This window comes from Amblyomma mixtum, chromosome 9 (genome assembly GCF_055824585.1).
Source record: "Amblyomma mixtum isolate Tamu chromosome 9, ASM5582458v1, whole genome shotgun sequence".
Lineage (NCBI taxonomy): Eukaryota > Metazoa > Arthropoda > Arachnida > Ixodida > Ixodidae > Amblyomma > Amblyomma mixtum.
Genome location: NC_143020.1, coordinates 63,684,177 through 63,710,747, shown reverse-complemented (window position 1 = coordinate 63,710,747; position 26,571 = coordinate 63,684,177). Strand labels below are relative to the sequence as shown.

At 45.9% G+C, this 26,571-nt stretch overlaps 1 pseudogene across 1 annotated transcript in view; it reads left to right on the top strand.

The window, feature by feature from the left end:
• The first annotated feature begins 6,603 nt into the window (after positions 1 to 6,603).
• Positions 6,604 to 26,571, top strand: part of LOC149329360 (uncharacterized) — a 48,373-nt pseudogene continuing 28,405 nt past the window's right edge. Inside the window, exons 1-5 of the transcript XR_016285783.1 lie at positions 6,604 to 6,899; positions 12,239 to 12,468; positions 13,549 to 13,848; positions 14,429 to 14,650; positions 15,671 to 16,051. The product of XR_016285783.1 is annotated as an uncharacterized LOC149329360 (transcript). The remainder of the gene's footprint in view (positions 6,900 to 12,238; positions 12,469 to 13,548; positions 13,849 to 14,428; positions 14,651 to 15,670; positions 16,052 to 26,571) is intronic.

Below are 26,571 nucleotides of genomic sequence, written 5' to 3'. Positions count from 1 at the left end.
CATTGGCACTTGCAGCAATGGTCCTGAGGTGGTGCTTGTCCCGATCCGCACTCGCATCCAACACGCTGTACTGGGGCGACCTCCTCAGCGAATTCCCTGGCTTCATGGGAAGCTTGCTCGCACTGTCGAGCGTTGGAGCACGTACGGCGCACGACGGCGCCAAGGAGGAGCCTTCAATGAGCAGGCGTTCACGCAAATGGCAACTCGTTGTCTTCTCCACCAGCTGCTCTCTGATCATATCATCCGCCATGTTCCCAAACCCCAGCAGTCGCCGACAAGGCTGCGAAGGACAGCGATGTGCTCATCGGTTGTCTTTCCTGGAGCCTGGACTTGATGGCGAAAGAGAAACGGTCGAGTCGATCTGTGTTCTCTCTACTTCCTCCTCTTCTCTCATGCACGCCAGTACGTGCAGCGGACCTACCACACTTCGCTGTAATGCTATCACAATTACAGCGACGTTACCCGAATCACCCTTCTCTACCCCAGTGTGCCAGCTCGTCCTCAACGCCACCGGCAGGGGCAGGAGTACGATGGCCTCTTCAATCAAACAGTGGCTACGAGGAATGTTGTTCAGTGCCCTTGTGACCAACCAGTTTGTTACCGATGTGGTCTGGTCGGTCACACCTCCAGAATTTGCCGGGGACATATTTTCCGCTACCAGCCCCAGTGGTCGAACCCCCGCCTGAGTTCCAGTGCGCCTGTTCGTGACCTTATCTTGACATCTCCTCAGTTTCTCCTCTGAAATCACATGAGTATCATCTATCAGGCTACTCTGTTGAACATAGCTTCATGCATCTAGCGCAGGTTGCTGCAATTGTATACTTTAGTATGTACTCATGCCTGACTCGTATTTAGACATACATTTTAATTTCTTGACGAAATTATTTGTTTGAGAGAAACCTGGCAGACAACTCGAAATACAGCCAACGTTTACTAGCCTTGGAATGTGGTATGCATTTCCATGCATGAGGTAAGGAAAGAAACCTTCTCACACACTCTAGACTACTGAGACTTCCTTTTATCATAGAGTATATTCCTACCATATCTATAGCTTGCTCTGAATAATGTAGCTGAATAAAATGATAAAAGTACCCTGTAGTCTGCCTAATTTAGCTATCTTCCAAACTATTTTAAAGATGACCGCATAAGATTGGTAGACCATCGAGCTTTTCGCATGTTTACTGCTAGTAATCGTGTTCCTCTACTGTGCCGTCCCATCTTCTAAATGTCTGTCATTGATAATTAAAGAAAGAGTGAAAACTGCAGAGCTGCGCTGAGTTTTCCTAATAAAACAGCGATCATTGCAATGAATAACGTTCACTTGTATGATGTGTCTTTGACGAATCTCTGTATTGTATCAGAGCCAAGGTATCCGGTACGTCATAACAAACTCCTCTTTATCTCCTATGCAACTGACGTCGGCGTCTGCAGAGGCCTGTGTAGTATATGCTGGTTTGAGAAGTTCCTGTATGTAAGTTACTGACCTAATCATGAGCAAATATCACTCACTAAGTAGCAAATTTTTTTTTATGTTCTTTGAGATATAACTAAACACTGGTAATTGCCTGTATTTTCTAGAATTAAGGAGAAACTCCTGTTGGCTGCACGTGCAGTTTCCGCAGATGTGAGGAGGGATGGCTCTTCCTTTGGCTTCAGGGGGGAAGTGGTCTTTAAAAAAATTTCTACTAATCAAGTCATAATTATGGAATCTTCATGGAAGATGTATTTTTGAATGCTGATTCCAAATATGTAATTTAATTTTATGTAAAATGTTCTTGTACACTTTGCGTAACTTTTTTGCCGAAAGCTTTCAAGAAATTTTTCTATAGAAAACTTGTTAGAATGCATGGTATTGGCTTCTCTTGACATCAAGCTCTGCAATAAGGGTAAAATTATTATCCTGCGTATTGTAGGATCTGAGTTATAAAGTTTTGAATTTTCCACTTAATTCATAAACAGGAAGAGAAATATGTATTCCTGTTTCTGAAGGGTGAACTTCAAAATCCTGTGACTCAACTTCTATGACAGGCAGGACGATAACTGCACCCTTATTGTATAGCTTGATGTCAAGAGAAACCAATGGCTTGCGTTCTGTCAAGTTCCTCTCAGCAAACTTTCTATAAAACACGCAGCAAAATGTTACATAAAATATTGCTTAACTTCAGAAGGACTTATTGTACATAAAATTAAATGAACGCTTGACATCAGCATGCAAAAGTATGTGTTCCATGAAGAGTTTATAATCGTGACTTCATTTATAACATTTTTTTTTTTGAAAACCGAACTTCTCTTCATTTTTGCAAGAAAATTAAACGGCATCTTCGAGGAACTCCTCAGCTTGCCCACTGCCTTCGGTTGCTTCACCGACTGGCAGGTGGGCACAGCCCATTCTTATGGCTGCTCAGACAGCGTTTTGGGAAATTGCATATGTGAGCGGCACCACCCAGTGGGCAATAAACTCCCTTGGATGTTCCGTGGACGTTTTAGATGTCCATGGGACGTCCAAGAGAGTTTTGATGGCCATTGGGCAATTTTTCATCAGTTACAGAAAATCCAGGCTAGCGCCGATGTTTTATATAACTTCTTAAACAATACAGACCATAATGCTATCTTGTACATACTTCACATTACCACATATTAACAACATTTTTAGAAAAAAATAAACAGCAAATGAGTATATATTACAAGAATATTAAGGAAACAATAAACATGAGGAATATGCAGCATATTATGCTAATGGTTCAAAATCAGCACACTGCGTTGGAAGTGACATTGTACAAAACAATTGGGAAAGAAGAGTACGGCTATCTCAGAGTGCGTCCATCTTTCCTGCAGAGTGTTACGCTGCGTCTGTGGCTGTAGAAAAAATAGTAAATGATAATATCGAGAACAGCATCATTTCCACTGATTCTCTGAGCATACTCGCCTCACTTCACTATGAGAATGCAGCCGCACCAATGGTCAGAGGCATCATACACAACGTAATAAGAGCCACAATAAATAGACACGAGAAAATTTTGCTATGTTCCGAGCGACATCAAAATCAGTGGCAATGAGAAAGCAGATCATTGTGCTGCGCAGGCTCGGCACAAAGAAATCAAGAGTGAATATTTCCTATAAATGATACTCTGTAAGCTTTCAGCCACCATCGTTGAAATCATTAGCCTATGTAACATTTGTATGGCCCAAACTGGAGTATGCATGCGCTATTTGGGTACTAATAAAAATGATCTAATGCACTCGAAGCAATACAATATCACACTGCTAGGCTCATCTTCTCTGCTTATTAGTATCATGAAAGTGTTGTCAATCTAAAATGCAATGCTCATCTCACAGATTTAGCTAAACAACGTCACATAGCAAGACTATGTCTATATCACCAATTCGATTATCATGTTCCGTTCGAGTCTGTTACCATATTTTCATTCCTCTCTACTGCACCTCCAGCTGCACGAACCAAGAAAAGACCACCTTTCCTCCGCATGCCCACACATCTGCACATCTGTCTTCGTGTTTTGTACGCACTGCGAAAGACAGGAATGACTTGCCTGGCCACGCCATGCTCCATACTGACTGATTGATCACTATTCAAGTCATCAACTAAGGCATTGTTGTATGCTCTGTAACCCACCCCTGCATGTAATACCCCTTCAAAGGGCCTTTGAAATAGTAAGAAACAAATAAATAAAAATTCTGAAATGAAACACTATGAAACACTGAAGTAAATCTTAAGATACACCTAGTAAAAGCTATTTTAGCAGAATTGATGTCATGGTCACTCAAAAAATGATTCACTGAAGTCATTTATATGAATATACATAGAAAAAAAATTACCGACGATTACGTTACTTCCTAATGCGAAATTTGAGCGCAGCAAATAAGCTGTTTCACCTTTTCGATAGATTGAGGCAAAGAAATCGAGCAACACATGTATGCGCTATCACAGAATTTTTTTTTCTTTTTCACACGTATTCGCAATTTCGGCTCGGGCGGTGCACATATACAGATCCGCCGCCACCGATCTGGCTCTCTGATTGCCGCCGCACAGGGGTTGCATTGGAGGAGGAGCGAAGAAAGGAATTAAGTTCGAGCCGGCGCTTTGACAACCGGAGACTCGCAGGAAGAGGGGGGAGGGGGGCGGCGTGTACACCCAGCGGCAAACGATGGGGGCAGAAGCGCGCGCAGCAAGCGGACAACACGATAAAGGGAGGAGGGAAGAGATAGCAGCGACTGACTGATGCCGCTGACGCCGATAGCGCTGGGTGGATGAAAAGGGGGCGGAGCTGGTTACGAGGCCGACGACAACGCCGACGACGACGCGAAACCCAGGAACGGACGCCAAAGAGCTGCGCTCTAAAAAATAGGTTTAAAGATCCTTCAAGTAATTGCTAAGGTAAAGTAAGACCCACTCCATTTTCACTGAAAAGTATGGCATTTTGATCAAGCAGAGAGAGGGAGCAAGGATTAGAACTGCAATGCGGGACTTGGGTTATAGGATTACTTGAGCATCATAAAGAAATAAAAGTTGATATAATTTGCTTATTATTAAGTTTCAAATCAGGTCACATTAAGCAGAACAAAAGGCATGAATGCCTGACAAGCAGCGCCCCTAGCTCTCTCCTATATATATATGTCATTAATTAAAGTCATTTTATGTTGACTTCGCATATATTGGACGAGCACACTACACAGTTTTATTCTTGCAAAAGAGGAGTCCTCAGCATGCGAGTTGTGAGGAGAAGTGGTCACCATAATCACGTATTTTATGTTCATGCACAAAGCTAGACACAGTGAGAAAAAAAATTTTCAGCTGTTTTATTCTGAATGCCTGCCAGTCTTTTCACCCTTGTTTGCTCATTGGAGAAAGTGCGCTTGTGGAAATGTCTCGTTTTTATATATTAAAAAAAAAAGCAAGCTTAAACTATGACATTTTTTTAAGCATCTCAGAGGTTTCTCAAAAGCAAACGAATTCTATCCTTTGGTGGGCGCATGGTGGTCGTAGTCGCGTACGCGCCATAAAACTCAACGAGAAGACAAACACGTACGCGATTTATCTTGTTGATCGATATATATATATATATCTGCTTTTGAAATTTGCTTCCAGGAATATTTTTTGTCAAAATCCGGCAGATAAGTATGGAAGTCTCTGTATGTTGTGGAAAAGGGAACAGGGAGCTCACATACCAGGGTAATATACTCCCATAGTATACTCCGCAACGAATGCGCTAAAATCCATTACAACTGCTACCATCTACAATCTACCATCTACAATCGCAATTAGCGAAGTGTCCCTTCAAAGGATCTCGTTGCATAGCGTCACCTTACCGCATTTTCTGAAAATAAGCACGGACAGCAGCTGTATTTAAAAACTGTACACATGATCAGGTCCTCGTAACAGGCGTTTAGGATAGGCGTGACATGCGTTGTGCGTAGCGGCATCGGGCTGGACGGGTTCTAGAGCTGCGCATTCAACGCGTCGGCGGAGTGTAGTTTCAATACAGTGGAGAGGAATCGCCGCATGTGGTTTCTATTCGGGCAGTTAGCAGTGGCGACGAGCAAGCCATCGCACGAGAAAGTTAAGCCGGATATAAAATTCGGATACAAAATTCAAGCATTGCGCTGCAGCGGGTGCGATATCGAAACCAACAGTTTTGCTTTCGATCACGTTGGAAGGTCACCGCTGACATATGGTTTCTGTTCGCGCCGTTCGCAGTGGCTCCAATTAAACCGTCGCACGTACAAGTTAAGACGCGGATATAAAATTCAGATACAAAATTGAAGCATTGCGCCCCATCAGGTGCGATATCGAAACCAACAGTGTCGAATTTCGGTTTTGCTTTCGATCGCTTTGGAAGGTCAGAACTGAATGCCAGTTTTCAATCACCTATACCTTGGGCACAGCTCAAACTTTCTTTCGTCGTTAATATTTAATTGAGGTTGTCCACATAGTCCTGATAATCTTTTCTTTTATACATCTATTCAAACGTGCCTACGCCAACCATGAGAGATGTATGATGGCGCAAGCTGCATCGCGGGTGGCATCAATAATCGCACACTTTTCGACAGATAGCGCAACGAGGCGCTGGCGCACACACGAGTTCGCCCGTTCTCTGAAACGCGCGCCATCCTCGGCCTCGGCATAATTTTAGGCGTCTGGTCTGGGTTTGAGAGTTACATGCCGCAAAAACAGAAAACCGAAAAACTCTCCGGCGTCACATCCGCCAACAGTCCTCCTTTCCACCTGCTCTCTGGGCGCGCATGCGCAGTTCTGCGGAGTTTGCTCTCGCGATGTTCAGGTGGTAGTGTGTGGCAACAGCAGAAAATTTGGATTGGCTTCAACTTCAACTTGACTTCTTGACTACTGCTACGAAACTACGACTACAGCCTAAACGAGCGGGTATCTTTTAAACCGCTTCCGCCTTTGCAAAAGCACACATATTTCGAATTTTTTTATTATTGTTAATTTAAAAGTTTGTTAAAAAATTTTACTCTTAGTCATGCTCAATAGAAACTCAGCGTTGTTGTGGTAACAAAGAAATAAAAGAAAGAAGACACAAATAGAGGTCTGCTAATTCTTGCCACATCTTTACTCACTTATTTCGCACCGCTAGCCCTCCAGCTTTCCGTCCTGCGTAAACATTTTCTTTTTTATTGTTCGTTTTGCGTTTGTGTCTCTTGCTTTTGCTGGCGGCGAGCGCCTTGGACAATTAACGCTGCCGAGCGCTGCTGCCGTCGAAAAAGAACGTATGCCAGCTGTGTCCACGCCAGTGTTACATTCCTCTGGCTCTTGATCGCGGCTGTGCTTCGCGGTGTGGGAACGCTCTGCGCCCCGTTTCATCGTCACGAAGTGTCGTGTTTTGCTGTGGATTGACCTCGTACCCCGCGCTACCACGAAGGAGGTGAATTTGTTTTGCTTTCGCTTCTCGTGTCGTACCGTCGCGTGCCGCTTCGTCGTCGCCGCAGCTTTAGCCGCATCTGTTGGCGCAGGCTGCTTGATTGAATAGAGGAAGCTCGTGACATTGAATCTCGGTTCGCAGGCTCGGATCGTGCAACAAGTTCATCAAGTGCGGGAAGTAGCGCGCAACCACTTGCTTCGTCGCGGGCGTCGCCGGAAAAGAACATCGGTACTGGGCGTACTTTGAGCTGACCCGCATAACCAGATGACGAAGGTCGAATTATCAATTATCGTGCCTTCGTTGCAGGGTCACATGGCGTTAAATGGACACTTAGCGTCCATCGTTTATTTCAGGCCGATGAATCATTTTGCATGTAGGACGGCCACTGTATGCATATTGGTGCTAGCTGATGAACGCGTTCTGTTACCCCGTCGTAAACTTTTGACCATTACGAATCGCCGTAGCCTTTTCTTGTTTTTGCTGTTTCTTTTGTTTCGGTTTGTTGTTCGAGTGAAAGGCAGCCGGACAGAAAGTGGAGCGCGCGTGCACGCATGTCTCGGCGTTTAAACGCGCTGAGCACGCCGGAGGCGGTGTTAATTGTATTCGTGCCGCTTGGAAAACGCGTGGCAAAAGCGGGCGAAAGAGTGTGAAAGAGCGCATTGCCAAGGTTGCGTGAAAAGGAATTCCGTGACGGCGTCCCCAAGCAGCCAAGCGCCCTGCTATCTGCACTTGGGCGTGAGCATGAGTGAGGAGCGAGAAATGCTCGCGTTCATGCAACGTCATGCTTGTCGGAGTTCATGATGCAGATTAAATCGCGCATAATATGCTGCCGTAGTCGTTAATGGTAGTTTAGTGGTGAGTTGTCTGAGGTTATGGCATAATATGCAGACGTTCGTTGTGTTGCGCCAAATATTTATTTTTTCGCAAGTGCTCCTTTTGGCTTTTGCGTTGACTGGTGTTTTACCTGGCACTAGTATACGTTATGTGTCACCATTATGCATGTTTTTGTAGCTTCGTATTTAGTTGCTGGGTGTGAACTTTTTTTTAGTTGCATTGTAGCATCTTGTTCTGGCACACTTCTGCAACATACATGTTATTCACTGCACTATAAAGCATGTGCCTGATACCAAGAAAAACTCTTGAATGCATTAGTACATATCCTTATTTTTTGGTAACTGCACTCATAGATCACAATATACATTGCATATATTTTGCAGTTAAATGCGTGCATATGAATGAACAAAATGAAGTGAGTTTATTTTATCGGAAGCATTTTGGCTTGCCATATTACAAGGAAAGAAAGGTGAAAGGTCACATTGCTTTGTCATGTGTTCTTCATTTTACTTCAACTCGCACGACGTGTACATCATATGTTGCAGCCATCTTCGAAAGCCATCAATAACAGGTTTAGCTGTTTAGAACTGGTGTTTTTTACTTGGGCAACACTCGCATTTTGAAATATCAGGGAAGCAAGCATTTCTTTCATTTTGTAGATGTGTGCGTACATTTGTGTCATCTGGCTGGATTGTATGTTCATTGCTTAAAGTGGTACACAACTGCTGATGCATTTTGTAGGGCTAGGAAGGATGCTGGCTTAGTAACATATGGCTTTGATTTGGTGCCACAACACAACTGTTCAAGCTCTTATTTGATAGGTTGTGTGCTTCACAAGAAAAAGGACAGAGACCACAGGAAAGAAGCGCTTCTTTCCTGTCCTCTCTGTCCTTTTTCCTGTGAACGTCTTTTTAGCGCACAACCTATCAAATATGAATATGTACCAACTAGTCCTTCAAAAAGCCTTACTTCAAGCTCTAGGACACGACAGATTGTTGGATTAAGTATTGTTTGCTGCCAGCCCTCCGAGCACTGCCATCTCCTGCTGAAAAAACTTTAGTCTTGTGTGAACATAACATTATGCTGTGGCATTGTTGTAACTAAAACAAAAGCTTATACTTAAATGACAAGTCCAAGGAGGATTTCTTGTAATGTTGAAACTAGATTGAAAAAGCTTTCATGTCTTTTGAACCTACTCATTAACACCTCCTCTACCCTAAGCATTGGTTTTTGATTCAAAAGACTTTCTGTATGGCTCAGGCTGATTTGTTGCAACATAACAGCCCATTTGAACTCTTGATAATCAACCTGTAGTTTAGGGTTTTCAGCTTGGCATCAATTTCACAACAGTAAATGCCCTGGTTTCCTTTAAAACAATGCACAACCCGTTATGCAGGCAAAATGATGGTATAGCTAGTCATCACCCTTAGCAAGCAATCGTAGTTCAGCTTATCATTACCTCGGTATGAGGGTACGGCGCTTGCAGTAAAATTATGCCATCCGTATTGAATGTAAGTGGTATTTTCTACACCATTTAATAGGGTTGGGCAACCACACTTTTTTTTGTTCATGTTTACCTTTCTGAACTGGTTTTTTACTTAGCACTTCATGGTTTTGCATTGTTTATAAGTAGTCGTGCCTCCATGGAGTTCAAACAGAAAAATATATGTTTATATTTGGCAGTTCAGTTTTTATTAGTACAAGGCCTTTTTGAGGGGTGATATTTCTTTAATATCACTGGACTTTCTCATGCTGTCTGCTCATTCGTTCAACAGTAGGTAGGCATCTCTGGAATACTTCAAAACTAGACCGTTTCTTCTTTTGCAACTTTTATGAGGTCACTTTTCTTTTTACCAATTTTAAGCCAGACAAAAAGATTAACTTCATAAACTGCATTGTTTCTTGGAGGCAAACGTTAATTCCTGTGAAGGCATAAACAAAAACGCACACTTATAAACCTGCTCATTTCCTTTTATGTCATCATTTTAATGAAAAGGGAGTAAGTACGTTGCATTTATTATTGTTCTCTTAGTGGAATCGCTTCCTGTTTAATGCATACATCATCCTTTGGAATTCAAGCTTGAAATGCATCTGTGATGAATCAGTTGTTGTGGTGCTCGGCTGCTGACCCAAAAGATGTGGGTTCGATCCCTGGCCGCAGTGGTCACATTTCGATGGAAGTGAAATGCTGTAGGCCCGTGTACTGTGCAGTGTCGGAGCACAGTAAAGAACCCCAAGTGGTCGAAATTATTGGAGCCCACTACTATGGCATCCCTCATAGCCTGAGGCGCTTTGGGACGTTAAACCCCTAACCAAACCAAACAACAAGTAATGCAGAAAGTTGGGCAAGTTGGTGATTCTTTATTAAATTTGGCACCAGCGTGAGCAAAATACAAAGAGGCACACGTGACAATCGAAAAAAAAAAATTTCCAGCGATGGTCTCATGTTCCTCTTCTGTGTCTTTGTCTTTTGCTTAAACCGGTGCCACGTTTAATAACAAACGAAACAAGTTTTAAGTGAAAAACAGTCTATGACGGCTAAATATGGTGTCATGCAGCCACAAAATTATCTTAAGGGTTGATATCTATTTGTTGTGTACTGTCAGCGTCAAATGAAACACGGAACAAGACATTTGAAATGGGAACACTGAAAACAAAAAAACTTTATTTGAGGTTGACTGATTATGAGCGCACATTATTTTCATTTTGACGGTGCAAAGACCACTGCGTGGAAGTGCTAATGGACCCAGCTTGTGTTTTGTCCCCAGCCGAATTTTTTTTTTTTTGCATTGCAGTTATCTCGTTCACATTTCATTTGATGCTGATGGTACTTTCACTTGGAAGCTATCAAAGTCTTTCTTGTCTACATTGAAGCTGGATGTGTACATTGTGAGCTGAATGTGTACAATGTGGCAGATCCTCACTGTGACTGTTTTTTCGCTTCAGCAGTTCTTTAACAAATCAGTGGATGTTTTCCAAACATAACAGTGCACACAAGTACAAATTCTCACAACCAGGCTTAAATTTTCGTGCTTCCTTTTAACGTAATTCAGAATTTTAGTCAACTTGCAACTTGCTGCGTCTTGAATTTACCCGAGCACAAGAGCTTTCTCGCAATTAAAATTATCTTGCTTTCTAACAGCGCACTTTTTCAACTGGCTGAAAACTGCACATTTTATCGCAGCCTGCTGAACAAAAATGTTAAAAAAGCAGTATACAAATGGAGTGCAGGTAGTTCATACATTACAACCTGCACATTAGTGCAATAAAGCTTTTTTGAGCTTCCAGCAGGTTGTATATTGCTATTTGATTAATTCTTTGCGCGCTACCTGCCAGCATTTCACAGAAGTTCCTAGCAAAAGATTGCATTTATCTAGAGGACAAATAAAGAAGCCTGCTTCTCATGTGTAGTCATTCATTAACTTGGTCCTGGGCACTGAGTCCTTGATGGTCTCTGTGTGTCATCCCTCTGTTCTATTTTCTTATTGTTTCCATTTTTTGTGTCATGTACCAACTAGCCTAGTCAGCACGCTTTTGGCTGTGTCAGCATGCTGAAAACTAAGCCAGCTTAGTTTTTCAGTGGGTAAGAGTGTGTTCCATTTGTGCCAAATGTGGAAAAACAACCAAAGCCTTCTGATGCTATTGCATTGCATCTGCATGAATGCGTGTTTTGTTTGCACCAACCTGCTGCACAATGAATAGACAGGTACCTGTATAGACCTGTCAAGCGTGGTACATGCCACTGCAGTGCAGCAGCTGAACAGTAGGATGGAGTGCACAACTGCTGCTGTCCTACTAACGCAGTGCAAGAGATGCAGTGTCATTAGGCATTGTGAATGGCTTGCCTGTGCACATCGTACAGCAGTAACACACACGATTGTTAGGCGGCTGTGCTTAGTCTTTTTGGCAAACCTATATTACGCTAGATAACACTGTGAATTATCAGTGGCCGTATTGCTTGTTACTATTATGAATTAGAAGGCAGCTGATGGATAACTTGTGAACCAAGCCCTCGTGACATCCTGTGTGCATCACCTTTAAATTTATGAATAGAGGGTCTATTCCCCTTCGAAGTAGGAAAGAGAGAAGTGGGATTTGATATCTTGTACGCAATTGGTTCTCCTTCATTGACAAAGTAGATGGGCGTATTCAGGTTTTGTATTCAGAAGAAAAAGTTAAGTGACCACTAGTAAGCCTTGATTTAATGAACTCTACGGATCAAGGAACTAGCGTACCAAAGTTTGTGCACTCTGGTAAAGAGAAACTTGGCAGTTTCCTGTGCCAGATATGAAAAATGTGATAGGGAAGGCAGATGAGTACCTGTCCCACCACATGCACGACTGAGTGTAATGCTGGCACATTGAAGGCATTTGCATTTTGCTGCTATTGTGAGAAGAGGTAGACGGTTAGCTCTGCAAGTTAGTTCTGCCTTAGTTTTACTGAAGCAAAAAAGAAGGTAGAGTGCAGTGTTAGAGAGAGCACTCACGGATTGTGCGTTAACGTTGCAGGGTGATGAGCGAATCAAGCCATAGATGATGCAAGCTGAAGCATGTGCAAGCAGACCCGGGTGCTGCCAGAGTTCGTCCAGGCAAGTGGACGACAGGTTGACCCACTGGACAAAAGCAGCAGCCTGTGGTGGCGGCTGACTGGCTCCAGTCGGCATGCAGCCGCACGGCAGACCGAACCAGGGGAGGGTGTCTATGCATCTGTCAAGTCACTGGCCAAGAGCCTTCCGCAGGCAAGGCCTTCCAATAACATTGCAGAGAGCATGCCAGTGCTTTGCAAATGTCCCAGTTTTCTTCTTTCATCAGGCAGCTTTGGAACGGTGCGCACTGTGCTCCAGGGTACTGAGGCATGCCTGCACCTGTAATTGAAGACACATTCACATTATTTAATCGGATGTAAAAGGTTGGCAAATTATGTGCACGAAATATGAAACTAAGTATGTCTGAAGGAGACATTTCTTGCGAGGTAGCGTTTAGTGTCAGCACCACATTTAGTAGTGATGGCATGGCATCTAAACTTGAGTAGCAAGTGCAGGGAGAAAATACTTTTTATTGAAGAGCAAGTGGTCGTGCCACACTGCAAAGAAAGAGAATTGAGAATGAAAAGAAAGAAAGAGAATTGAGAATGGACCTCTTTAAAGAGGAAATGAAAGAAAGAGTTCACATCAACTGAATAGGACTGATCGTGTTGTTTACAAAAAAGATTCAAGCTGTATAAATGATATTCTGGGAGGAAAAGGGCAGGCTTTAAAGGGTTTTGTAGAAAATGGGCTTTGTGAAAAAAAAAAATTCTACAAAGAAAAATTAAGAACCTTAATAATGCCGGGGGCATCTGTGGTAAGTGCCTAACCTGTTCCTTGGATGTTGTAGGTTGCAATTAAGCAATTTAGTACTGTTGAGGAAAGCCTAGCCTAGCCTAGCTCACCCCGCCGCGGTGGCTCAGTGGTTATGGCGCTCGGCTGCTGACCCAAAAGGCGCGGGTTCGATTCTGGCTGTGGCGGCTGAATTTCGATGAAGGCGAAATTCTAGAGGCTTGTGTACTGTGCGATGTCAGTGCACGTTAAAGAACCCCAGGTGGTCGAAATTTCCGGAGCCCTTCACTACGGCGTCCCTCATAGCCTGAGTTGCTTTGGGACGTTAAACCCCAATAAACCAAACCAAAGCCTAGCTCATTATGTTGGTGGTCTCAAAATTTCTTAATTCATTGCATACTACTTATACTCTTTGGGCATGAACGCTGGTTGTCTTAAGCGTTATGTGTGTTTCCTCCACACGATGTATTGCAGTTAATTTTCTGATGCCCTGCGATGCAGGTCAACAAGGCAGCTCCTGCAAATGTCGGTGGCGAGCCCTTGGACGTGCAGTCCGGCTTGCAGCAGCAACATCGACCTTCGTGTTCATCGCTGAATCATGCGGAGGACCGGTGGCAGACGCGTAGCCTGAGTGCTTCACCAAGTGATGCCTTGGATTCACCTACAGGTACAGCAAGCCCTGCCTCACGCTCATGTGAGTCCTTGGAAGAGCCTGAGGTTGACTACTCGGACAATGAGCAGGCCTCCAGCACTGAGACAGCCAAAGCAGCTGCCTTTTCCAAATCATCATCTCACCAATATGTGAGTTCTGCCAGTCTTGGCTTTTTTGCTTGGCAAGGAACAACAGATTCATTGTCACACGCTGTTCAGCTGAAATTGAGGTTTAATTCCAGCATGCGTTTGCCTTGTTACATGAAAGTTGTGGAATTTAAAGGTGGGCAGGAATGTGGGCTTATGAACATTGTGGCCAAGAGCCGGTATTGTATTAAAGAGACAATCTATTGGCTTATCGACCATATACTGCAGCAACTGAAAGCTGCTTGCCCAAATGAGTGCATGTCTGGCTGTGGGACTAAGCAACATGGCAGACCTGGCTGCACTAATGCAGTTCAGTAGCTGTGGAAAGAAAAACCAATGGGCTCCTTGTTTAATTTAACCTAAGTGCTGTCACTTTCATTGCTAACAGATATCTTCCAATGGATAGTTGAGTGACATGAAAAGTGGGTTGAAATTGACCAATATTTCATAAGTTGGATCAGTGCTTGGAATAAGGTGATAGGAAAAATGCAGATAAACACTCGCCTGCATTCAAGGGAGTATAGCCACTATGAACTCCGGCCTTGTGTTCCCATTTTGATTGTGGCATGTGTGCCTCTTGCAGAAGCACGATAGGGGGTCACCAATCTATGTCAACTTCCCACCGCTGCCATGCCCTCCAAGCCCGCCTCACCCATCGCCTGATGAGCAGCCATTGCGTTTTCTGAGCGACCACTGAGCCAAGTACGATGCCCGGCACATTGGTCGAAAATTCTATTACAACTTCCACACGGGACAGCGTTCGTGGAAGCCTCCCAGGCGCCGAGGGGAGCTGCCTGCCTGCCACGTACGTAGCTCTCCTCTATATACGACACGTGCGCATGATCAGCTAACTGTATTGTGACTTATTTCTATACGTAGAGTAGCCCGCTTGTATAAACCCAACAGTCATGAGGCATTTGTTTGACATATTTTGAAGTCCTTACTAACCGTGCTGAGTATAATTCAAAAGACTGCTACAGTGAACTCATTAGTGTGAACTCTCTTAATTCCAACACACGGTTTATTTGAACTCTCACAGTTTGAACAAATTCTTAGTTCCCTTCATGTTCAAATTGTCCAGTGTTGAATGTACAAAGCTGACCTGCATTTATGCGGTTTTGTGTGGTACACTACATTGCATCGCCATCAGTCCAGTGTGTTTTTAGTTCATGTTTTGCACAAGTATTTGCACCTCGTCTAGACCAGTGTGCAAGCTTCAGTCATAAGGCACAAAATGCAGGTCGTAACTTGCATGACTGCTGCAACTTATGAGTGCACTTAAGCTCTAGAAGAGATTATGTGCTCTGTGTCTGCTAGGAGCACTATGACATCATCACCTTTTTATGACATGTCATAAAAAGGGACGTAGTGCCTCCTTTGTGGCCTGTGTGTGGAGGACGAGGGACATTAAGGTCCTCTCAGATCATATGTACAGTAATGGTCGTAGCTTCCTGTGGCAATTTAATGGTGCCTGTGAATTTGCTTTAACAGCTGCAAGAGAGACTGGCATCTGTAGGTGCTCATTTTGTCTGAAACTCGGTGCCATAGGCCGGCTGTGTGTTGTGAGAGTCACAAATGTCAAGTGATGGTCATGTCTTTTATGAGTGGGCTTAGCTGTAATGTAGCAGTGAGGCTTAATAAACTGAGTGTTAATAAATTTTGAAGACTCAGGGTAACAAACTTCTTAAACAAAGCTGGTAAAAGAGCAGCATTCTGTGGGTTGGAGTCTAAGTTGCAGCCTTTGATCACTACGTGCTGCACCACCAGCCAGCCCTAGCAAGGCCTAGTTGATCATGCTGTAACGTGGCTGCTCTCTCTTCCTCAGGAGCGGGATCCTGCCAACCCAGCTCCACGGTCGGCCTCGCCACGGGTCTCCCAACGCAAGGGTCCTCCACCACTCCCACCTGCCAAAAAGAAGCCCACCATCCAAGGCAGTCTGCTGTCGTCAAGCCAGGACAGCCTTCTGTCATCCAGCCGCGACAGCCTGTTGTCTTCCAGCCGAGAGGACCTGCTGTCCAGCAGTCGCGACAGCCTACACCAGTCCTTCACGGGCTCTCGAAGCCGTCCCGCTGTGAACCAGCCCACCTCCTCTTCTCTGCCACGAGAACGTGACAATGAGGAGCCCGTGCAGCACAATGGCAACAGCAAGTTCTACTTTGCTCGGGGCAGCCGCTTAGCGACAGCCTATCAGTCTGCTACAGACAGGGTAGGTCCCACTGAATAAATCTGTCTCGTGTTTCGTTGAACTGCTTGTGCTGTCGGTGTAAATACCCATGAAAGCAGTGAGGTATACTCCCAGACTCATCAGTCAGTGGGTGAAGGCAAAAGTTTTCAGTTATGACACATACTTTACTTTGAAAGCAATGCTGTTTACACTACAAGAAGCTCCTTGTTCAACTGTCACTATAAAACTGAGTGTCATCTGAGGCAACAAATACATGTTGCATTTTTAAGATGTACTCCGTGCTTGGTCTCCAACTACAGCAGTACACCTCTTAGCTGTAGGCTGCTCATGCGAAGGTGGTAGCAGATATGAAATCACTTTAACATCTCCTGTGTTCCACAAACCTTCTCAGCTAGATGTACACCTTGTTTCTACACGTGTGTGCATATTCCTTACATGCAGAAGTTGGTATGAAATTAACAGGGTGTGGAGTTTGGCTAGTTGCTTCATTGTTAGTACATAGAAAATTGGTACCACAAACAGGATACACACACAAAAAAAAACACAGAATTATGAAAAAGATGCATATGTAAGATGAATCTGCGGCTGATACTGATAGAGGTTTAAATCTTGTGAAGAATTCTTGCAGTGTGGTTGTAAGAAGAACATAGTACTTTTGTACATATTGCCATGAATCTTTCTAGTGTTTATTGGTTCATGCTTCAAGGCTGCTGACACGCTGCTTTATTGCTTTGTTTGTGATTCAAGACGCGCCTAGATTTATCTAGATTGATCGCATCCAGGCTGAGCCAATTCTACCTTGTGCCAGACTGTTCTAGTAACTTTTCCAGCTTTTTCTCGAAAGTTCACTATCAGCTTTAAAAAGAGCACGGCTGAGAGCGGCCGGCATTCTGTTCGACGACCGCCGAGCACGCTTGTTGCCACGCCGCCACCGAGTGATTCAGGTCTTTGCAGGCGCAAGTCAGCCTAAATAAAGAGTTTCGTTTGGAAGCCATTCTCGCTGCTCTCCTGTTCGCCGGACTGCAGTCACCACTACGTGACATCTGGTGGAGGTGCTGACCTGCTATCCAGCTATGCCCCTCACGATGGAACCTGGTGCACAGCCAACGCCCGTCGTGCTTCGCCAGCCCCGTGAGCCACCGACTTTCCGTGGAGAACCACACGAAGATGTAGAGAACTGGCTGGACATGTACGACCGTGTGGCAGTGCTGAACACCTGGGACGACAGTGCTAAGCTTCGAAACGTTTATTTTGCATTGGACGGCCCTGCCAGAACATGATTTGAAAACCACGAATCTTCCGTCATGACCTGGGTCACTAGCGTCGTACATAAGGAAAGAGCGGAGGTCCTCCTGCAGTCAAGAATTCAACGCCCAAACGAGACCGTGACTGCGTATGTGGAAGACATGAAACGCCTTTTCAGGCGCGCCAACCCTGACATGACTGAAGAAAAGAAGCTGTCTTTCCTGATGCGTGGCGTGAAGGAGCAACTCTTCGCTGGCCTGATTCGGCATCCTCCAACAACCGTCGCAGAGTTTGTAGCTGAAGCTTCAACAATCGAAAAGACCCTTGACATTTGGACCCATCACTACAACCGACCACTTGAAGTGCTGTCGGCAAGCCCCCCAGAAGATACCCCTGCAAGTGGAGATAACCTCCGAGATCTAATACGCGAAATTGCTCGCGAAGAACTTCGCCGGCTACTGCCATTACCTACACAGCCGACGTAGGAGACTCAGGTGGAGTCGCTCATGGACATTATCCATGAAGAAGTGCATCATGCACTTGGCTCCCCGTCACCAACGACACCAAAGGAAGCTACAGCCATAACCTACGCTGCAGCACTACGCAGTCCTCCGCCTCGACAAGACCCCCCAAGCCCTCTTCGATGGGCACCAGCTCTACAAGAACGACGGCCCCTAGCTCCCACACGCCCACGTTACGAGCGACGCAACAGCTTTAGGAAATGCGACGAGTGGCTGACTCCCGACAACCACCCCCTGTGTTTTCATTGTGGCCACGCCGGGCACATACATCGCCACTGCCCATACAGACGCATTGGCCTGCGAGGTTTCGCCATTGACGCCCCATGACCGCTCCCCGGCCAGCAACCACGGGAAATCGATGACTACCTGCACAGAGGGGAGTACGTGTCGTCAAGCCTTCTTCCCCGCTCCCCGTCGCCGTCCACCGCATGTTTTGCATCACCGGGCCGCATCTACGCCGCGGCTCTCCAAGGAAGGTCCCCTAGCCCCCGTAGGGGAAACTAAACAAAGCAACCTGTGGAGGTCAGGTTGCTTGCCGAGGAAACGACGAAGATCCTCCAGTGACCGCGCTGTATGAAGACGCCGCACCCACTACACCGACGCCGCATACGTCAACCTCGACCACAAGGTGAAACACCTTCAAAACGACGCCTCTGTCAAGAAAAGCTTCAACCACACGCCCCACCCACGATTCACATACCCGACGAAGCCGTGACCCGACGCCGAGGACGACGTGCAACTACAGAGCCAGGGCATCCGACTTAGAAGTGGTTATCGACGGGCGGAAAGTCACCGCTCTAGTCGACACAGGAGCCGATTATTCGGTGATGAATGGATCATTCACTGCGCAGCTGAGGAAAGTAACAACCGCTTGGGATGGCCCGCAAATTCGCATCGCAGGGGGCCACCTCATTATGCCATCAGGACGATGCATAGCGCGAGTGACTCTCAAGGGACATACCTATCCCGCAACCTTCGTAGTGCTACGGCAATCTTCCCGCGAAGTGATCTTGGGCATGGATTTCCTCAATGAGCATCAGGCGATCATCGACCTGCGATCCAAGATGATCACACTTTCCACGGACGAGGCCATCGCGTCGATCAGAACTCCGGAACATCACGTTGCGCTTAGTGTCCTGGTGGAACAAGTGAGTGTCCCACCCCACTCAAGCGTCATCATCACCGTGGGCGCCACGGAAGTGAATAATACTGAAGCCATTATCGAGGGGAACATGCAGTTGCTTCTTGACCAAGGAATCGGCATCGCAAGAGGCATCGCACATTTCCGTAATGGACAAGCCGAAGTACTGCTGACTAACTTCAGCGAAGAATACCTGCACGTTAACAGAGGAACGACGATTGCATTCCTCAACGAAATATCTGACGTATGAGGCTTCTTCGCCCTCTCCAACCCATCCATTGAAGATTCGCCTGACCAAGAGAACTCGCCCACTTTCGACATAAACCCAGCCCTGCCCCGGAACAGACAAGACCACATCTGCAATCTTCTTCGAAGCTACAGTGAGTGCTTCTCGTCATCGCCGAAGGTCCGACAAATGCCAATTGCCAAGCATCGCATTATAACCGACCAGCACGCCCGACCTCTCTGCCAAAGCCCCTACCGAGTGTCGCCGCAAGAACGACAAGCCATCTGGGACCAAATGGAAGAAATGCTTCGCGACGACGTCATCCAAGCTTCAAAGAGCCCCCGGGCCACACCGGTTGTTCTAGTGAGAGAGAAAGATGGCACACTTCGATTCTGCGTTGATTACCACCGTTTGAACATCATCACAAAAGACGCCTACCCCCTCCCCCGCATCGACGACACACTGGACCGGTTCTGCAACGCTAAGTATTACTCATCGATGGACCTCAAGAGTGGCTACTGGCAAATTGAGGTCGATGAAAGAGATCGCTAGAAGACCGCATTCATCACTCCAGATGGCGTCTTCGAGTTCAAGGTGATGCCGTTTGGTCTCTGTTCTGCACCAGCGACATTTCAGCGAGTAATGGATACAGTGCTGGCAGGCCTGAAATGGCAGATTTGTCTGGTATATTTAGATGACGTCGTTGTCTTCGCCTCGAACTTTGAGGAGCACCTAAAAAGGCATCGAACAGTACTAGAGGTAATCAAATCGTCCGGCCTAACTTTGAAAGCAGAGAAGTGCCACTTTGCCTGTGAAGAGCTGCTGTTTCTAGGCCACATTGTTAGCGAGGAGGGAGTACGGCCAGACCCACAAAAAACAGCTGCTATCGCAATGTTTCCGCCACCGGCTGATAAGAAAGCTGTGCGCAGATTCCTCGGACTGTGCACATATTACCGACGATTTGTGAAGAACTTTTCGCGCATCGCTGAGCCACTGACCCACCTGACAAAGGCAGACGTGCCATTTAAATGGGAAGCGCCTCAAGTGGAATCCTTCAAGGAACTTCAGCGTCGTTTGCAGTCCCCACCGATCCTTGCGCGCTTCGATGAAAACGCCGAGACTGAAATTCATACCGACGCAAGTAGTGTGAGCCTAGGCGCTGTCCTCGTTCAGAAAACTAGCCGTTCCCTGTCCAAAGCCGAGGCTAATTATTCGACAACCGAGGAGGAGTGCCTTGCCATCATTTGGGCTACGTCGAAATTCCGCCCCTACCTGTACGGACGACCATTCAAGGTGGTCAGCGATCACCACGCGCTGTGCTGGCTTGCCAGTTTGAAGGATCCCTCCGGCCGCCTCACACGGTGGAGCCTGCACCTCCAGGAGTTTGACGTCACCGTCGTTCACAAGTCCGGACGCAAGCACTCTGACACCAACTGCCTGTCACGAGCCCCTGTAGATGCACCGCCAACGGACGACGATGAGGACGCCTTCCTGGGACCCATCAGCTCCAGCTCTTTTGCGCAACAGCAACGCTCGGACCCCGACCTAAAATGCCTCATCGAGTACTTGGAAGGCAAGGTTTCTTCACCCCCTGGCTCATAGGAATGTGTTCCTTCTATTTACAGAATGATGTCCTCGTGAAGAAAAACTTTGCAGCGAAGAAAACAGCCTACCTCCTTGTTATGCCTGCAAGTCCGCGGAGAAGTTCTTCAGGCTTCACACGACGAGCCGACAGCTGGACATCTGGGGTTTTCTCGCACCCTCCGCCGTATTCATGACAAGTATTACTGGCCCCGACTGTCTGCCGATGTCGCACATTATGTGAAAACCTGCCAAGATTGTCAGCGACGAAAGACCCCTCCAACCCATCCAGTAGGATTTCTTAATCCCATTGAACCCCCCTCAAGGCCCTTTCAGCAAATCGGCATGGACTTGCTTGGCCCTTTCCCGAAGTAAACATCTGGAAATAAGTGGATCATTATAGCAACTGACTACCTGACTCTCTACACCGAGGCAAAAGCCCTACCGAACGGAACAGCAGCAGAAGTCGCCAAATTTTTCGTGGAGTGCATTCTTCGTCGACACCGTGCCCCCGATGTGCTCATCACGGACAGAGGAACCGCATTCACGGCGGAACTGACGCAAGCCATCCTGCGTTACAGCCAAACCAGCCACCGGAGGACAACTGCATACCATCTGCAGACCAACGGACTGACTGAACGCCTGAACAAAACCATCGCCGATATGCTCGCCATGTATGTCGATGCCGAACACAAGACCTGGGACGTCATCCTGCCTTACGTCATCGTCTGCCTACTACACCGCAGTGCAGGAGACCACTTAGATGATGCCTTTTAGGCTCGTCCATGGCAGGGAGGCCACAACCACGCTAGACGCCATGCTGCCCAACGTTACCGAGGAAGGTAACGTCGCCGTCGCCGCCTACCTTCAACGCGCAGGAGAAGCCTGAAGACTTGCCTGATTAAGGCTCAAAGACCAGCAGCGGACCAATGCCAGACGCTACAACCTACGAAGACGCAACACGGAATACAAGCCAGGAGACCGAGTTTCAGTTTGGACGCCCATTCGCCGCCGAGGATTGAGTGAAAAGCTTTTGCGCCGCTATTTCGGCCCGTACAAGGTTCTTCGTCGGCTAGGTGAATTGGACTATGAAGTCATCCCTGACCAAATGACTGCATCCCAACGACGCCGCATGCGACCAGAAGTAGTCCATGTTGTCCGCCTAAAGCCCTATCATGCGCGCTAAAGGACTCCATGTTTCCACATTCGGTGTATATTTTTGCACAATCCGTTTTTAATTCTCTGTAGCCGCATTATGTTCTAAAGCATCGAGTTAGTGCTTCTTTGAGAGGGCGGTAATGCCGCGAATCTTTCTAGTGTTTGTTTGTTCATGCTTCAAGGCTGCCGACACGCCACTTTATCGCTTTGTTTGTGATGCAAGACGCGCCTAGATTTATCTAGATTGATCGCATCCAGGCAGAGCCGATTCTGCATCATGCCAGGCTGTTCTAGTAACTTTCCAAGCTTTATCTCAAAAGTTTGCTATCGGCTTTAAAAAGAGCATGGCCGAGACGGCCGGCATTCTGTTTGACGACCACCGAGCACGCTTGTTGCTACACCGCCGTCGAGTGATTCAGTTCTTTGTGGGCGCAAGTCAGCCCAAATAAAGAGTTTCGTTTCGAAGCCATTCTCGCTGCTTTCCTGTTCGCTGGACTGCAGTCACCACTACGTGACAACATGGGTGTCTTTGGAGTTGCTTTTTTTTTTTGTCATCTTGTCCAACCAGCTTCTTAATGCTTTCTGCTCAACATAAAACACTTCTTGCAGACATGGCTCAGCATGCTACATTTGAAGCCATAGGCTACTCATAGCTATTCTATTCATTTATTGCAAACAATGCTACTTATGCATTTGGAAATTAACCGCCACGGTGGCTCAGCGGTTACGGTGCTCGGCTGCTGTCCCGAAAGACGCGGGTTCGATCCCGGTCGCGGTGGCTAGAATTTCTTTGGAGGAGAAATTCTAGAGGCCCGTGTACTGTGCGATGTCAGTGCACGTTAAAGAACCCCAGGTGGTCGAAATTTCCGGAGCCCTCTACTACGGCGTCTCTCATAGCCTTAGTCGCTTTGGGACGTTAAACCCCATGAACCAAACCAAACCATTTGGAAATTAAAAATGAACTGCTTGACAACTGGAGTTGTTCTAGGGCATTTGTTGTACCTAGTATTTTCTTTTCCCTTTGCTTTTGTTGCCCTTGCTGAGTTGCCGGAGCAGGGCATTCATGTTAAAGCTACTTTTTATTTTAAAGTGAAATCTTGACTTGAAATCAATATGTTGAAAGGCTTGCAAAGCACAGACGATCATAAAGTTACATGTGGTATTGTAATGGTAATATTTAGTATCCAAGTTTACTTTGAAAGCTGAAAATTGACAGCTAGGGTAGTGGTGGCCTTCCAATACAGTCGAGCCCACTTATAATGACTGCATATATAACGAACATTTACGTATTATGAACGAGAGAGGTTCTATCGTCAAAATATGCATTAAGGCAATGGCAATTCTTCTCGGATACAATGAACAACTGTAGCCTTGTCATTTGTTTATAGTGAACAAGAAGGTGCCAAAAAATTGCCCAAGTAACTTTAAAACTCGCTTCCAGCTTAGCGTGGAGACTGAAAAGTGCTTCTCAGCCATTGTGACACCATCTGGAAAGAATATGTCAACTCAGAAAAGCAAAGAAAAGGCGACATTAAAACTGCAGGTAACCGCTGGCCAAGCACGCTTCTACGGCCTATCAGCAGAAGTACGTTGCGAGACAGTAGTAGTGTCAAAAGTGAAACTAATGTACATGGTTGTGGATCAACTAACGACACTGATTAGAAAAGTTTGAATGCCTTGCTGGCCATGGGATGTGCATCGCCTGCCAAGGCGGCTTCACTTTTTATGCTGCTAGCAAGTTGGCGGAGCCGATAGCACACAGTGCAGCGGATATACTAGACTCTTTGCGCACGTGCACTACACTACTTTCGTCACTGCATGGGCCCAGGAACAACAGATGACACTGCCGAAGACACCATGCCTGTGGGTTTGTGGCAATGCGTCGTTGATACATAGTTGGCCTTATGTTGCCTCAGATGACTGTGTTCGTACAGATGGCAATATCGCAGAGCCGTGCTTTGATGAAGCGGTTGTACGAAAAGCATAAGCACTCCCTTGTCATTAGGAATCTGATTAATGTGGCCAACCTGCCACCAGCCGCCGTGGATGCTTCGACCACAATTAGTTTTATCTCGTCCCTAAAAGCAGACTATTGGCCGCAAGGATCTCAGTGAGGGGAACCTGAAAAGCTCTGTGGTGGGGCCTATTTTGAAGAAATAGATGTGCATGATGCAGTTTTTAAGGCCTAAATGCCAGTTTTGGCAGATTTAGTATTTTTGGCTGCAATGTAAGGAGTCCACTTACTATGAACATCGGATACAATGAACACAATGCATGTGACCGCCAGGTTCATTATAAGTGGAATCAGCTGTCGGCACTTTTGTTTAGAAAATGAAGACTATCTTCTGGTTCAAGACAATTAGGCAATGGATGTAATGGGCTGAGTTATTTTGTTCCGTACTGCTTGGTGTGTTACTGACTTTAGGTGATCTTTGATGTGTGTTGACATGGGTGGTGTGGGGTTTGTGTTGTGTTCTAGATATAAGTGTGAAAAATGGTATGCTTCTAGAAATGAATGTCTAGCTAGCAGCCACCTACGAGAGCAGTTCATTAGCAAACGTGGCATTAGCTGAAATACGACATCCAAGGGCAGTAATTTAAGGAAGCTTTGATTTCCGAGGGGTGAAAGTTCCGAGGGGTGGAAGTTTTAGAAACCAAGCAGCAATAAAAAAAAAAAACATGATAAATACTAGCTCGTGTATTCTGCTTTTGTTTTTGTTTTGATTACTGTAAGTCTTTTTATCTCTCTTTTGCCGGGATTGTAATTCTATATTTGACACAGCACGCCTCACCGCTTGCAGCAAAGAGGAAAAAGTCCACAGAAACTTACCTCGGAGAACAAACTGGCCTTTTTACCAGGACAGCAAAACGTCAGCGTAGCTGCGCACTGCAAGAAAAAGATGAAACGCAAGCACACCTCAGTCCGAGTGGGGCGGAATGTTGTCAGCGTCTGCAACCGACTTCCTGCCCACTTCCTTCTTTCTCTCACCATGGGAGGAAACGCTGCTGCCCTCTCTTCCTGTGTTGGGTCGGCTAGGTTTCCTGTGCAGCAAAGAGCCTTGTGAGATGTCGAGCGGTCATTCCTTTCTGGTGGCTTAGAATAAGTCCTTCATTGTAATGGACCTCTTCTTTAAGAACAAGCTGAACCGGGCTTTCTCCTATGACCTGGAAAGCTTGCCGCCACCTTTGTGCCAGAGTGCAGCAACCTTGGATTCTCCATACAGCAGTGCTGGCTCAGAGACCGATTGCTTCTTCTCGCCTTCTGATGTAACTTCATTGTCGTCACTAACATCGTCTGAGGAAGAGGTACTAGTGAAGTTGTGTGTTTTCATCTGCTTTACGGGCACTGATAGTGGAAACTAAGCGTCCTGGGTCAGAAGTTGTGGAATGTTGATTGCCTGTGTAGTCTTGGTCGGGGGGAGTTCGTTTATTCGCGCCCATGTCTTCTACAAGTTCCTGTTATTCCAGATTGCTTTCATCTGTGCACTGCATTTTTTTATTGCTGTCGCATGTTCTCTGCCTATTTTCTTTTCAGTTAAAAAGCAGCAGCTCATGAGGTTCTTGTTGCACTCAATCTACTATTGTCTATACTATATGCTATGACCTGGATTGGGTAGTGTGAACTTTGTAAGCAGTGGTGTTGAGGCTGTAGGCCTATCAATCTAACTGTATAGAGGTCAATATAATGGCCACAAGAAGTCATGACCTGTGTGCATGCAGAGGTGGTCATTTTATGTGCAGCATGTAATTTTCAGAGGCATTAAGTATTTTTTATTTCTACTTTGGTCACTATGACCTCTCTGGTTGCTCGGTAGCATGCCTTCATTCCATCAGTGTTTGAAAATCTAATTCATTCTACTGAAGCTATATCTGGTACATATTGCTATCATTATCTGCGATTCTTTGCCGCTCTGTGGTAGGACACAGGATGCTCAAACACTTAATCAATGAGCATAACCATAAACTAGACTGAGGCCCAGCTAGTACGTATTTTTTATATTTCACATTAATATGATGCAGGAAAGCAGAGTGGCTGTTGTGCAAGTGCATTTTCAAGCATTTTTGCCATGTATAGTCGTGTCCAACTCAAGAACGCGGGTCCTTCAAAGGAAGCCCTCCAACTAGTGGTGCCAACGTATTGTCGTGAAGTCAGCGTCAATCACCTTGCACCTGCCAGTCACTTGAGATGCCAGTCTAGCAGTTGCAGATTGTTATCTGATACGGCCTTGTTTTTGCTCATTGATTTGGAGTTGATTTCTAACTTGCAAAGATAGTTAGACATCTGAGATTTAGGAACTGTGGCATGTATTCAAGGCTTTTGAAAAAGAGCAATTTTAAATGGCAGTTATTTGAGGGACTGTTTTTTAGGTTTTATTACCAAAAATTGAGGAATTTACACCTTGTGTCAGAAGTTTATGGACTGCTGGAGCCGTGTTAGGTGTAAATTTTCTTGTCATTTCCGGGCTGCGTGCCCAGGCTGCAAGTGCATTCAGATGTTCCCATGCCCAACTTTTTCTCACAGGCACATGCATGGTTTATTACATACTCTGGCTGCAGGAGCAACTATTTCAATATTTTTTTTTGCTAGCTGTGTAGGCCAACAGGTTTTAAATATGCTGTGGGTGCAGAGTGTTGAAAAAAAGTCAGTGACACGTGTCTGTCAGCATGA